Source organism: Anolis carolinensis, chromosome 5 (genome assembly GCF_035594765.1).
Source record: "Anolis carolinensis isolate JA03-04 chromosome 5, rAnoCar3.1.pri, whole genome shotgun sequence".
Classification (NCBI taxonomy): domain Eukaryota; kingdom Metazoa; phylum Chordata; class Lepidosauria; order Squamata; family Dactyloidae; genus Anolis; species Anolis carolinensis.
In genome coordinates this window covers 142604002-142618106 of record NC_085845.1, presented here as the reverse complement: position 1 = coordinate 142618106, position 14105 = coordinate 142604002, and the positions used below count along the sequence as shown (strand labels likewise).

The following is a 14105-nucleotide window of genomic DNA, read 5'->3' as shown; positions in this document are numbered from 1 at the left end:
TGAAGCAAGTGGAGAGTGGAATGTCCAGGGTGGGAGAAAGAACCCTTGTCTGATTGACACAAATGTGAATATTGCAATTAGCAAGCTTGGTTAGTACTGAGTAGCCTTGTAGCTGCAAAGTTCATCAGTGAGACTATTTGCATAGAGGTATTTATGACTGCCTGGAATATAACCTTTTATGTGAGAGAATCCACACCACGCACAAAGTACTGGCGAACACAGACAAGGAACTGTTATACCTCCATATCAACACCAGCCAAAAAACAAATACCTAAGACTGGATAAAATAGACATCCTCACCTACAGAAAAATGGAGAAAGACATGGCTTACCATACCAAACAACAGAAACAAAAATTCTACAAATGCCAAAAAACAGCAGTTGAAACCAGAACTGGATATATCGTGGACAATCATCAATCTGACTGATAGGCAACTCTCAGATGACAGATATATATATATATATATATATATTCCACTTGCCTCACCTCCAACAGACCTCTGAAGATGCAGACCAAAGATGCAGGTGAAACGTCAGGAGAGAATACAACTGGACCATGGCAATACAGCCCAAAAAACTCTCAGCGACCCAATACAAAATGTTGTTTTTTACCTTTAAAGCTCTGCATGGTTTGGGTCCAGGTTACCGACAGGATTGCCTTCTCCCATAAAATCCGGTCCAGATACTTAGGTCCCCTGAGGGGTGTCTACTCTAGCTTGCCAAAACTCAACTGGCAACCGTCCCCCAGAGGACCTTTTCATTGGTCACCCCAAGACTGTGGACCAATCTGCCAGAAGTTCTGAAAGCTAAATAAGCTGTTGGAATTTAAAACACACCTGGAGACCTATGTCTTCTGGCAGGCCTATCCAGTCAGTTTTAATCATGAATTTTAAACTTGTGTACTTTGTTTCAATCTTTGCTCTTTGTATTTTAATATGTATTTTATAGAAATACATTTTAATATGTGTATTTTATAGAATGTTTACAATTATTGTGTGTTTTCAACTATGTTGTTATCTGCCTCAACCCATGAGGAGAGGCGGGTAAAAAATAAAATTATTATTATTATTATTATTATTATTATTATTATTATTATTATTATTATTATTATTCAACTTTGCCACTGCAACGGGAGAGGGGAGATTTTCCAATATTTGTCTCTAAAGCAGTGGTTCTCAACCTGTGGGTCCCCAGATGTTTTGGCCTTCAACTCCCAGAAATCCTAACAGCTGGTAAACTAGCTGGAATTTCTGGGAGTTGAAGGCCAAAACATCTGAGGACACACAGGTTGAGCACCACTGCTCTAAAGTAAAGGTGCATGGAGAGTCTGCACTTTGTTTTAAAGTCAAATAGTGCTCACAGAAGCATCTCCAACATATTATCTTCTTTTTAAAAAATGAATGTGCACTACTCTTTCATCTGGTTTAAAAGGAAATAGGAAGCAATTGCTGAACTGGAAATTTTAGTAGTGGGGTAACACAAAGTATCACAATGCACCACATGCCCATGCAAGTAGTAGAAGTAACCTGGTTTGCCCTTTGCTAATTAGGTTGCCAGACTAATTAGTTTGTTCCACTCTCCAAGTAAAGGATTAGACTACTACTGATAGAAAGTTCAAGTAATGGGTTAGGTTTTCAAAATGGGGTGATGGACAATTCAAAGAGGCTAACTCAAATACAGAAAGGAGGTAATTCCTGCTTTCAGGATTTGAGTTGCTTGATTAGTTCTTGCCACTACCATCTGCATCTAGAAATTATGGATCTTAATGGCACCCACTATAGTCTTAACAGGAAGATACATCTGACCTGCCCAGAAGACTAATCTCCCGGCCTTTGAGATGCGAAGGTTGACAACACTGCCAATGCCATCCATATCTTACGCTATAAAATTGTGTGCCACCTAGGATACTTCGTATGAGGAGCATCCACACCTGGATTCTCCTTTTCCCAGCACTCCTTCACCAACTGAAATGTCAAGCTATGCCTAGGAGCCAGAAACACACACCTCAGGAGATGCCCATGTTGCAGAATCTCAATGGTCACTTGTAGACCAGAAGACTATCTGCAGAAGGACAAATGAAGCTTCTTGCCTATTCCAAACAATTAGGGGGAGGGGGGACCTATTCTTCAGCTGTTCAGTGCCCCACTGTCCCATGCCCTCAACTATATCCAAAGAGATTTACTAGATTGGAGCTCAGCCCAAAAACTAACCTGTACAAGTGTATGTATGTATCGTTCAAATAAAAGTCAATCTATGCCGACAATAGTAGCATGTTAACAGATATCTTAGAAAAAAGATGGCATATAAAGCAGAACTAGAACTAATACGGTAAAGATACCCAGATGGCATGTATTTAGCCTGAAGTAACACTTTGAGCTACTAAGTCAACTAAATGCACACTGCTTGTTTTATGCCAACCACCAGCTTTCATATAAGAGCTGGAAGTGGCACAACTACCTTCAGAACAAGACGAAGCACCCCAAGGGCTCCAGTAAATTCTGCACTGCCAAACAGAATACCGGAAGCAGATGACAAGCACTTGACTGAAATATAAAGGGTTGCTGGAAGAAATTTCTAGAACGCTACCCTCAGGAGGCTTTTTATAAATTGTGAGATAAAGAGCCCCTTCAACGTTAAATTTCCCTTGGTGGTTATCTGTTGCTGTATTAGCAAAACTTGTGAACTGAAAACACTGCTGAGTCGCTGTGCATATCATTACAGCCTCTATTTTCATTCAAGTAAAATACATTTTGCACAATCAAAATTCTTTTAAAATCCTTTCAGACACATCTGGGAAGGGATTTGAACTTGCTTTCCGCTAAATGACTTAACAGAAAGCAGGAGTGGAGTAAAGAATTCAGAACTGGTGGGCACCTCCTACAGCTGAAAACATTCTGGGGAAAAGAAAAAACAAAGTATCACGTAGCACCGTAAATATCAACATTTAATTGTTGATAATGAGTTGTGGTCAATTGTGGGAAACAAGTATTTTCACAATGGGGATAGATTTTGTACTGCCTTTTCTGCTCTCAGCAACCACAGGTGTTGCTCTGAGTAAAAGCTAATGCAGGTTGAGCATCTCTTATCCAAAGTGTTTGGGGCCAGAAGTGTTTGGGATTTTACAATAGTGCATAGTGAGTTATTTTGGAGATGACTTTCAGGACTCCTCTGCCTGTGGTGCTTAGTTGTTGTTCTTGTTAACTGCCTTCACTTCGACCTACCAATATGTCAATCCAATTATTGAAAGACTTGCAAGTCATCCTATTATCAACAACCCTACTCAGGGGCTACAGACTCGGAACCATGGTGTTATTGAGTGAATATATCCATCTGGAAGTGGTCTTCTTCCTAATGCCCCTTACTTTACCAAACATTACCATATTTTCTAGTGAATAATCTCTTCTCATGATATGGTCAATGTATGACAGCCCCAGTTTAGCCATATTGACTTATAGGAAGAGTTCAGGCCTGATTTGTTCTGGGACACATTTATTTGTCGTTTTAGTAACTTTGTGCTTGAAAAAGTTTGTGTACATCAAAAAGCCAAGGTGTCACAATCTCAGCCACCCATGTGGAGAATTTTGGTCGTGGAGTATTTTGAATGAGGGATGCTTAATCTGAATAATGATAAACTACACTAGGAAACATACAAAGCAGTCCTTAAAAGGCATTCATTCCACAATAAAAAGTAAGCATTTCATCATCTGGTTCCACAAACATAGGAAAATAGCAGCACCAAGGCCATATTTTGAACAAATGATAGATTTTCATGCAAGAAATAGCAGTCCAGTTTTTTAAGTTTCCCCCAAATTCTTCATTGGTAAACAAATTGCAGTGACGGAGACAGGAAAAATGGGCAGAAGGTCAAGGCATGGAATGGGCAATGATTTTGCAGAAATTCATATTTGGCTCAGCCAAAATCATTAGAAGATACTGTCAATCCTCCGCATTCACTGGGCTTGGGTGGAGAGGGTCTCTATTAAAATCAAAAACATTGAATAACGGAATTTTTTTTTTATGAGGGAGAAGAACTCACTAGAAATCTCTAGGTCTTCCAGCATGAGTAGAAGAAATTGACCACAAAGTCACACTGGAAAGGCTAGAGATACTTATAGAGAGTATTTTAATCAAATCCATGAATAATCAAATCTGCAAGTCAAAACCACAAATGTAGAAAGATGATTATATTACGAGATAATAAAATTTGTTGTTATTTATTATTGTATTTCTTTATTTTTCCACAATCTATAGAAATAAAAATGTAATGTCCGTTAGTGAGGGACCTCATATCTCCCAAACTACTCCACCGAATGCTATGAAATTCAAGCTGCTGTGGGTTTTAAGCCTACTCTCACAAACCTGATACACCTGAGAAAAGTAAAATCAAACCCCCAAGCAATGGCCAGTCTACTCCCCCCTTAGCTACCATCATAAAAGATGGCTTCTTCCCTTAGCAACGGCTGAACACCCCTTCTCCCATAGCAACCTTCATAAGAGACAGCTCCTTCCCTTAGCAATGGCACAAGCAATGGGCAAGCAGTGTCCACCCTTTAGCAACTGGTGTGGGCAGGGCCACAAGGAACAGCTAGGTCTGCCTCCTCACCACTCACGAGAAGTTACGCGAGGCTGAGGCTCTGAGGCCTAGCCATGAAAGGGTGTCAAGCGCGACTTCAGAAACAGCAAGCAATTTCTGGTGTGCGACAACTGGACATCAGCAAGGATGTTACCCAGGGGACTCCCAGATGTTTTACCATCCTGTAGGAGGCTTCTCTTTATACATCTGTGGAGAGTCCAGGATGGGAGAAAGAACTCTTTTCTGCTACAGGCAAGTGTGAATGTTCCAACTGGCCAATTTGATTAGCATTACATAGCCTTGCTGCTTCAAACCCTGGCTACTTCCTGCCTAGGGACATCCTTTGTTGGGATGTGTTAGCTGGCCTTGATTCATGTCTGGTATTCTTTATCTACTGCAAGAAATATTGCAATTGGCCAACTTGATTAGCATTGAATAGCCTAGCAGCTTCTGGTGAAAGAGAACTGGCCGTCAGCAAGGATGTTTCCCAGGGGACACCCGCATGTTTTACCATCCTGTGGGAGGCTTCTCTTTATATATCTGTGGAAGGTCCAGGGTGTGAGAAAGAACTCTCTTCTGAGTTGTTTTTTTCATTGAACCAGACTGGGACACAGCAATGCGTGGCTAGGTACAACTAGTACTTAATAAATTAATACAATACACGTTTTATATACTTAATATATTTTAATCATAGAAGTATTCTCTTTGCCATGAAACAAAGTCTGGATATATAGTTTGTTCTACAGGATATTTGTTTGCCCAATTCATTCTTCCCCAAATGGCTTAATAGCTGAAATGCTGTCACAGTCAGTTGGAGCTGACCTCATATCTTTTAGCTTGGTAACAAGCCTCCCTTAGGCCAACTTAGTAATATTATGAGAATCATAAATATTAAATTGCAGGATGTACCGTTTAGGAACCCTTCAATGAGTTATACTTAAGCCAAGCATGTGGATTCTGCTTACACATCAAAAGCATTTAAAATCTAAATGGTGCCACTGAAAGAAAACGAGAGCTCATAAGCAGAGCTGAATGTACCTCAACATGTGCATTTCTGCATAAAATTGAGTTTTTCTTATAGTCAAAAGGGCAAGCCACTGTCAGAGAGAAATTGACATGAAACCCATGCAAAATCAACACATTGCACATGTGCTGAGGGTAAATGTGAACTCTTTTGCTGTTTTCACAGATTTCAGATGTCTTCAGTAAAAACGGAGCTTGGAAAATTGCTTTTAGGGGGCTACAAATCCTAGAATCCCCCACAGAAAATTACCTGTGGACATACTGGCTGGGTAAATGACAGTAATTTTTCCTACTTCTGAATTAAATATACACAGCACCACCATCCTCATGCATTAGAGCTTCACATTAAACCCTTGCATTGTTATGTAAGAAATTTATAATCTGCAAAATGGTATAAAGATTAAGGAGATTAAAAATGAGAATGATATTTTGTAGCACCAAAAGTGGTTAATAAATATTTAATCTTGACTTGAGATTCACTCTTTGATCACCCATTATTTTGGGATGAACTATGACTTTATTAAAATAACTCTTACGCTTCCTAAATTTTCACATACTGACAGTTCTCATAATGTGAGTACTCTATCAAAATTTCCATATAGCTGGGATAGGTTTAGTGTGACCTGCCAAATGTTCTTGAACTGCAATTCCTTCTAGCCCCAGCCAGCATAGCCAATGATAAGACATGCCGGGACTTATAGTCCATCCATATCTGGAGAATTATAATATTGCAACCCGGCTGCAGAACTTTACATTTCCATGTGCCTATTTTAAAACATATTTGTTTCCTAAGAATAACAAATGTCTACTCTGAAGGCAAAGCTCTGCCTGAACACATAAACTGCAATAAAGCTTTACCAAACTTGTGCAAACTGTTCCATCTAAGAGGTCAATAAAATGTATGAAGGATAAAGGATAATTGAAATGTGATTTTATAGAAAAGGAGATATTTGATCCACTCTCTTAAATACTATGTGATCATTTTACAAATTAGAAACTAGGGAAGGGCTCTTACTATTGGGCCATATGAACACTTAACACATATTGCCAATTCAGCGGTTTCATTTCCAAAACATCTTACTGTGGTTTTCACAATGCCACTGGTCTTCTTCCTTTTTTGTCCAGTGATCAAACATTGTTAAGTTAAACCAGGGGCGGCTGAAGCTATACTCAAAGTACACGATTGCAGGTGGCGCTAAATCACTAGGGGCGCTGTTGAGGCGCCTGGAAAGGAAGGGGGAGGAGCTGCCTGAATGACTGGCGGTGGCAGCAGTTCCTTCCTCCTACGTCTTCGTCAATGGGTGCTGCGCAAAGGAGAAGGGAAAGGCACAGGCATTTCCCTCCTTCTGCTTCCTCGTCCAGTGCTGCATGGAGGAGAAGTGAAAGGCGCAGCACCCTCCTTCACTTTTTGCGGATTCACTGTTTCGCAGTTTTTCAATAAACTCGAAAAGACTATTATAAATCATTAAAAAATTACAATTTACAGCCTAAGGCAGGGAGGAAGGAGAAGCCAAAGGGAAAGAAAAGGAACCCAAGCAGCAACAGGCGGAGGAGGAGGCGATTTATCAACACCCGATTGGTTGATAATGACTTAAAATAGTCAAATTTATAGTCAAAATAGGCAAGTCAGGGAACAAAGTCAATACTGTGTTTCAAATGAAGTTCAAACCCTTTCATTCACTAGAGCTTTGAATGGTAATTGCACGGCATTTGCGTTTCTGTCTTTTTTTGTTCTTTACTTTGGTAAGGACTTACACATTCTTGCAATTTCTTTCAACTTCCATTTTCAGGGTTGTTTATAAACAAATGTAAAATATAACAAAAGGCAACGAAAGATAACTTCAGTTTACACAAGCAAAAACAAGAAATAATCCAGAGATAAATGTCCCCCTAAAAGACTTACAAATTGTTATTCATACACTATATAAATTCTTGGAATTTTATTGATTTATAAACCAGTCAGTGGAAATAGAATACGGTTGGCACTCCGTATCCATTGATTCTGTGTCCACGGATTCCACCATCCATGGCTTAAAGTGTTTAAAAGATCCAAAAAGCAAACCTTACTTTTGCCATTTTATATTTTGCCATTTTGTATTGTTATGCTGATGTATATAATGGGACTTGAGCATTCATGGATTTTGGTATCCACGGGAGGGGGGAGGTTCTGGAATTAAACCCCAGTGGATACCAAGGACTCATTGTAAACTATGTTTTTTCTGGAGACACTACAAGATGCCGGAGTAGCAACTGTACTCACCAACACATCACAGGTATGGTTCTCTCCTCTAACATGTGTTCAGTTCCTTTCACTTTTCACCATTTATGTGCTTTGTCTATTGCTCTGTTGCCTTCAGGAACACATCCACATAGTTACCAGTTCAAGTTGTCAACCTGGGGATGGGCCATCCTATTTGTCTTGTCATGCTCTCTGTGTGTTCAAAACAGGCCTCATAATAATTGTATGCTTCATCAGAATTGCCGGGATCTTTCTGGCTCAGAGGCGGCTAAAAGAAATTTTTCCCTGTGACCTCATTCAGTCTCCAAGGGAAATAAAAAACAAGTTCTGAACAATAATATCCACTGTTTGTTGAACACCTGTGGTCGGACATCCTGCATCTAAGCAATAGCTATATTGACACAGAGGTCAGATGGGCAATCATCAAACCAAGCACTGTGTAATGTCTTTTTGAAGAGGGTACTTGACTGAGATATTACCACTTTGTTGCTAAACTAGCAATGTCTCACAGGAAAACTATATGGACAGCCCTGAACCTCATAAGACACTACAAAGATAACTTCATTCTCAGGGAGGGAAACACTTAATGCTTTTATTTTTGACCAAAAGACCAAAAGAATCTTTATTTCTCCTGATCCTGAAGGTCTCTTAAACCAAATCAGTATAGCATGAAAAATTTACCTGAATTTATCCCATCACCCCCTCCCCCAAAGTCCTATTTCAAAACAGGTACATAAAACCATAGAATTAATGAAGTTTGATTTCACTTTCCCATGAGTGTTTTAGTTTTACAAGGTCTTTAGCCTTCTCTGCCGAAGACTGCTGGTACCTTACCAAACTACAGAATCCACAACATTAAGCTCTGCCAGTTAAAGTAGTGTCAAACTGCATTAATCTTACAATGCAAATGCACCCATGTCTTCAATGCCATCATCACTCTCATTTTTTTGAAAAAAGAAGAAGCTGCTGTTATGATTGAGCCTCATGGCTCTGCTTCTGGTAGACGTGGACGTAAGACTCCTCGAGAGTCAGATACTCTCGAGGAGCGAGAAAGAAAGAGGCTGCGAGATATCTTTGCAGAACCATCTGACGAAGAGTCTTTTAAGGGGTTCACGGAGAGAATGGAGGAAGAGCTGGTTAGCTCGGAAGAGGATGAGATGGATTGGACTCGGGTAAGGGAGGAGTTGGGTGCCACTGGCAATAATGGGATGGAAGATGAATGGGGACCTTCAGGATTAGACCCATGGACAAGCTGGAGGGATGGGACGGGATCCACAGCTGGGGATGCTGTGGGGCGTAGTCAGAGGTGTTCCAGCTCTGATGAGGAAAGTGATGAGGAAACGCCCGGGTTAAGGAGGGCAGCTGATAGTGATGAGGATTTGTAACTGGCATAAAATGAGGCTTGGGAGCAATTGCAAATTGCGTTGGGCAAGGTAATCTGGACGAACGCTTGGGATCTGTGTGGGACGCTTTCCTGAAGACTGGTGTGTTTTCGTGTGCTGATACGTAAGTTGTTTTGGAATTTGGGTTCAGACGGCGGGAGGAATTGTGTGGGCTTTTGTTTGTGCAAAACCTCTGCTTAATCTCAATAGCTTTGACCTTCCGTCGTCTTCTTGACGGACGCCATCTGCTACTCTGGATTTACGGACTGAAAACTGACTACGGGCTCGCTTTCTCCTATTGAACTTGGAAAACTGCAAACGTCTGATTCTGCCTCTCGACCTACGGAACGAACTGGGACTACGCTACTGCTTCAATCCTTGGCTGCTGAGTTTGTATTGGAAATTTGCCTTGCTGTGTGAAGGAGTGACTCCTAGTTACTCAAAACATAGTGCTGGCAGCAGAGAGGCAATCTGCTGCCAATTAGTTGCATTCTTTTGAACTCTTTGTTTCCCAGCTTCTGTTTGTTTTTCCCCAGGCTGAAGCAAGCTGTTTTGATTTTACCCGGATTAAACTCCGGTTTAATCCGGTTTATCTTTTGAACGTTTTTCTTGCCCCTTTTTGTTTTTAAAGGCTAAAGTTGCCTTGCCCTTGTCTTTTACGGGCATTTTGAGTTCTGTAAATCCAATAAACTCTGTTATCTTTGATCTTGTGGCGTTCTGTCCTTGACAGCTGCTAAATAAGTATGCATCAACATCTCCAAATATTTGATAGCCCAATAGCAGAAACAAGCACAAATGAATAATTGAAAGTATTCAGGATTATAAAAACCACTCCTTCATTGTTTACTTTGAGCTTTAGCACAGCAGGTTAAACCACCAGCTGCAGTAAATCTTGTCAATTGGGAAGTTGACAGTTTGAAGCCCGGATCAGGGTGAGCTCCTGATCTTTGTCCCAGCTTCCGCCTACCTAGTGGTTTGGAAGCAAAATGTGAGTAGATAAATAGGAACCGCTTAAAAGTGGGGAGGTATTTCAAAGGCACCTGGAAAATGCCACCGATTCAATCAAAAAAGGAGGAAGTTTACGAACAAAGCTCTTTGGCAGGAATATGGAGCGACAGCACCCCCCACCCCCATGGCTGGAACTAAGCACAAATCTCCAGGATGCCAAAAATAGGAAAATCCTATATACCTCTATCTATGTACAATTGTCTGTCTTGTCAAGTGTATAAACTGCACTGAATGTTTGCAGCATATGTATGTTCTGTGATCAACCCTGAGTCCCCTTTGGGGTGAGAAAGGCAGAATATAAATACTGTAAATAAATAAATAAATAAATAGGGCTAGTGATGTACTGAACACCCATGCAGGCAAAGTTGAGTGATATCTACTTCAACCAATTTTCCCACCCAGGTCTCAGTGATATTTTCCTGGTAATGCTACAATTTTCACTCTCTCCATTTAAATTACTGTACTTTATACTTTAATTCATTACCTACAAAGATATTAGAGCCTTTACATAAATATGTGGGTAAAATACACAAAGTTCTTAGACTACAGTCATATGGCTTAGTACTCTTTACAAATTCCAATGGTTATACCATGTACTTTTGCAAACCAAACCTTTCAGAACAATACATTGCAGACATATTACTTGTGCCATGTTGAGTTTGCTGTTTAGAAGAAACCAATAAAATTAGTGCCACTGAAGAACAGTACAGTATATTTGTTGCAAGGATCACCAGGACAGTTGTAATGAGAGAATCACAGCCTTTTCTACAGAGAGACACAAAATATATTGCCAGCGAGCAAAGGATAATAGCATCGTGTATACCCAGAAGGCCTGCTACATTGTTTGTGACTACTTAAGTGCCTGCTTAAGGGGACTTGACTCTCAACACAGGCTATTTTTAACTTGGTGTTGTGAATGACCTTACAGCTGAGATGCTGAAGAAAACATATTTAAATGCATGATCTTGCACTTGTCGGTACTAAGGGTTATTGACAATGCAAAGAATTCCCTTTCCAGGTCACAGTCACATTAGCAGATACCTTCTCCAAGTTCTTCAAGTTGTTGAAAACATAAAAGACGGATTCATTTGCCAGAATCCCCTTGATGACCTACACCAACATGATGCCAATGTAAGCTGAGCCTGGAAGTAAAGGGTAACCATTATGTTGTTTCCTTTAAGTAGATAGTACGGGAGGAGCAAAAAAGAAACAACTTACCATCTAAACACAGTGTAACTAGTGAGAGCAAAGATATGCTATCGATATGAAGAGAAACTGGTTTTTGTTATTATAAAAAGTAACTGGATGTTTTCAAGTTTTAAGCTATTGTCTTACAAATCTAAGGGTTTCCCATCCCCTTTAGAAAATGTAACAGAAAGTACAGTAAACGGGCTGGCAGAACGTTGGATAAGCAAATATGTTGGATAATAAGGGGAGATTAAGGAAAAGCCTATTAAACATCAAATTAGGTTATGATTTTACAAATTAAGCACCAAAACATCATGTTATACAACAAATTTGACAGAAAAAGTAGTTCAATACACAGTAATGCTATGCAGTAATTACTGTATTTACGAATTTAGCCCCAAAATATCACGATGTATTGAAAACATTGACTACAAAAATGCGTTGGATAATCCAGAACGTTGGATAAGCGAGTGTTGGATAAGTGAGACTCTACTGTAATGGAAAAGTATCACATAGCATAACAAACAAAGTAATGAGTTAACTTTTATCATTATCATGCAAAACAGTTAACTTTTTAAACACTATAATGAGCTACTGCACAAATTGTTTTTTAAAGTAACTTTCTAAGTTAAAATACTTTTTTAAGCATTACACAACGAGGGTTATAGGTACCCCATAAGCTCAACAGCATTCTCCTAACTATTTCTGCACACATTATACATTGCTGTCATGAAAAGCATAGTAGACTGTCCAAGTTAAAACAGAGGTGCAAAGAAGTGGAATCAGCCTATGATATCACAAGGCTAAAAGACTCAAAAACACATTGAGTTATATTTCCCAGGTTTAATGGGCAAAACGCTGCATTTTATTTCAAGGAAATGACTCCAGAATGCTCCACAAATTGAAATGCTTCCTTGGATAAGGATAATAATAAGACTCCAACATCCCCTGAAAGATTGATCTCCTTGGAGACCTTTTCTTACAGAAGACTTGAAGAGATTGCTTGCATGAAGATTGTGAACTGTGAGAGAACAAACGGGTGCAGCAGTTATTGAAGACTGTTTGTTAAAATTAAAACCCATGGCAAAAAAAACACAATAAATTGATGCTTTCAATCAAATGTACTCCAAAGGTCTTGGAAATATGTTTCCACAAATATGTATTGCCCTGTCAGATAGTCCAAAGTTCAAGATATACTAACTCTGCTACAAGCTGAGCAATCTGAAATAGATAATTCCCAAGGGAGTCATGGAGCAAAGGAGTCCAAGAAGTAACTCCACTCAGGGAGATAACTTAAACAGAGGACAGTACCTTCCAGTGGCAGTAAGGATTAACAATTCAATAGAGTCTCGCTTATCCAACCTTCACTTATCCAATGTTCTGTATTATCCAACGCAGTCTGCCTCCTGCCCGGATCCACAGCTGTTTCTCTAGGCAGCAACGCATAGTGGGCCAACATGCCCAACAACAGCACAAGTGCAGCCATTCTCCCAAACAAGTGACAGACTTGTTATAAAACATGATGTTTTGGTGCTTAGTTCATAAAATTATAATGTAATAGGCTTTTCCTTAATTCCTTCTTATTATCCAACATTTTTGCTTATCCAATGTTCTGCTGGCCCGTTTATGTTCAATAAGTGAGACTCTACTGTATGTTACAACTTGTATCAGAAACCAAGACACAGAGAAGAGAGACTAGAAACCACCACATTTCAAGGAAAATTTCATATGATTTCTCAGGTTGCAAATACACAAAAGCTATTTGGGAAAGATATAACATGTCTTCAATGTATGCTAACTTATCCAATTAGTTTGGGTAGTCTTCTCCCATTTGAGTCTATGGCTGGATCTACACTGCCATATAATGCAGCTTCAGAATGCAGATTAACTGCATTGAACTGGATTATATGAGTCTTCACTGCCATATAATGCATTTTCAGAATGCAGTTAATCTATATTCTGAAACTGGATTATATGGCAGTGTAGGTGGCGCCTACCTTGCATTCCTTGCAGTGGTTCTCAACCTGAGGGTCCCCAGGTGTTTTGGCCTACAACTCCCAGAAATCCCAACCAGTTTACCAGCAGTTAGGATTTCTGGGAGTTGAAAGCCAAAACATCTGGGGACCCACAGGTTGAGAACCCCTGTTCTAGAAGATGACATACCACCCTTAGAGACTAACTTAGTGAACACATGAAAAAGGGACTACTTTGCTGTAGCACATTCATGATGGAATTCCACCTAATAAAAAGTCAGGTTTGCCCCATCCCTATGAATTTACAACAGACAGCATTGTTTTGTGTACCTTCTGGATCTTTAAACCATGCTTCAGTTTGGAGATTATCTTAATTGTACTGTTAATTTTCTTTTTTTAGTTTTAATTTGTATTTAAGGTCTATTTTTATCCTTTGTGCACCACGCTGGGGGTCATGGTGTGCTGAGAAACAGCAGCACTCTTGCTGAATAATTAAATAATGTGGTTGATAATACTTGCTGGAAGGCTGGAAATAGGCTGGTGCTGTTAATTACATATTTCAGGTAATCAACGTACATTAGTGTTAAAACAAGCTACAGTTTAAGGCACTTAGTGTTGGGTGGAAAATAATCCAGATTTTATAGATCTGGTAGACAGTTAACTTTTGGTATTTTAAAAAAATCCCGAATGTCTACTGCATTATTCAGTACTTGAGTCTCA

The 14105-nt window shown here is 39.6% G+C and overlaps 1 protein-coding gene and 1 long non-coding RNA gene across 4 annotated transcripts in view; one reads left to right on the top strand and one right to left on the bottom strand.

Moving 5' to 3' along the window:
* immp2l (inner mitochondrial membrane peptidase subunit 2) overlaps positions 1-14105 on the bottom strand; it is a 658834-nt gene that overhangs the window by 603368 nt on the left and 41361 nt on the right. The window lies entirely within an intron of this gene.
* On the top strand, positions 9014-9921 carry LOC134299492 (uncharacterized). Its single transcript, XR_010006705.1, has 2 exons — positions 9014-9340; positions 9427-9921. It is a non-coding gene; the product is annotated as an uncharacterized LOC134299492 (long non-coding RNA).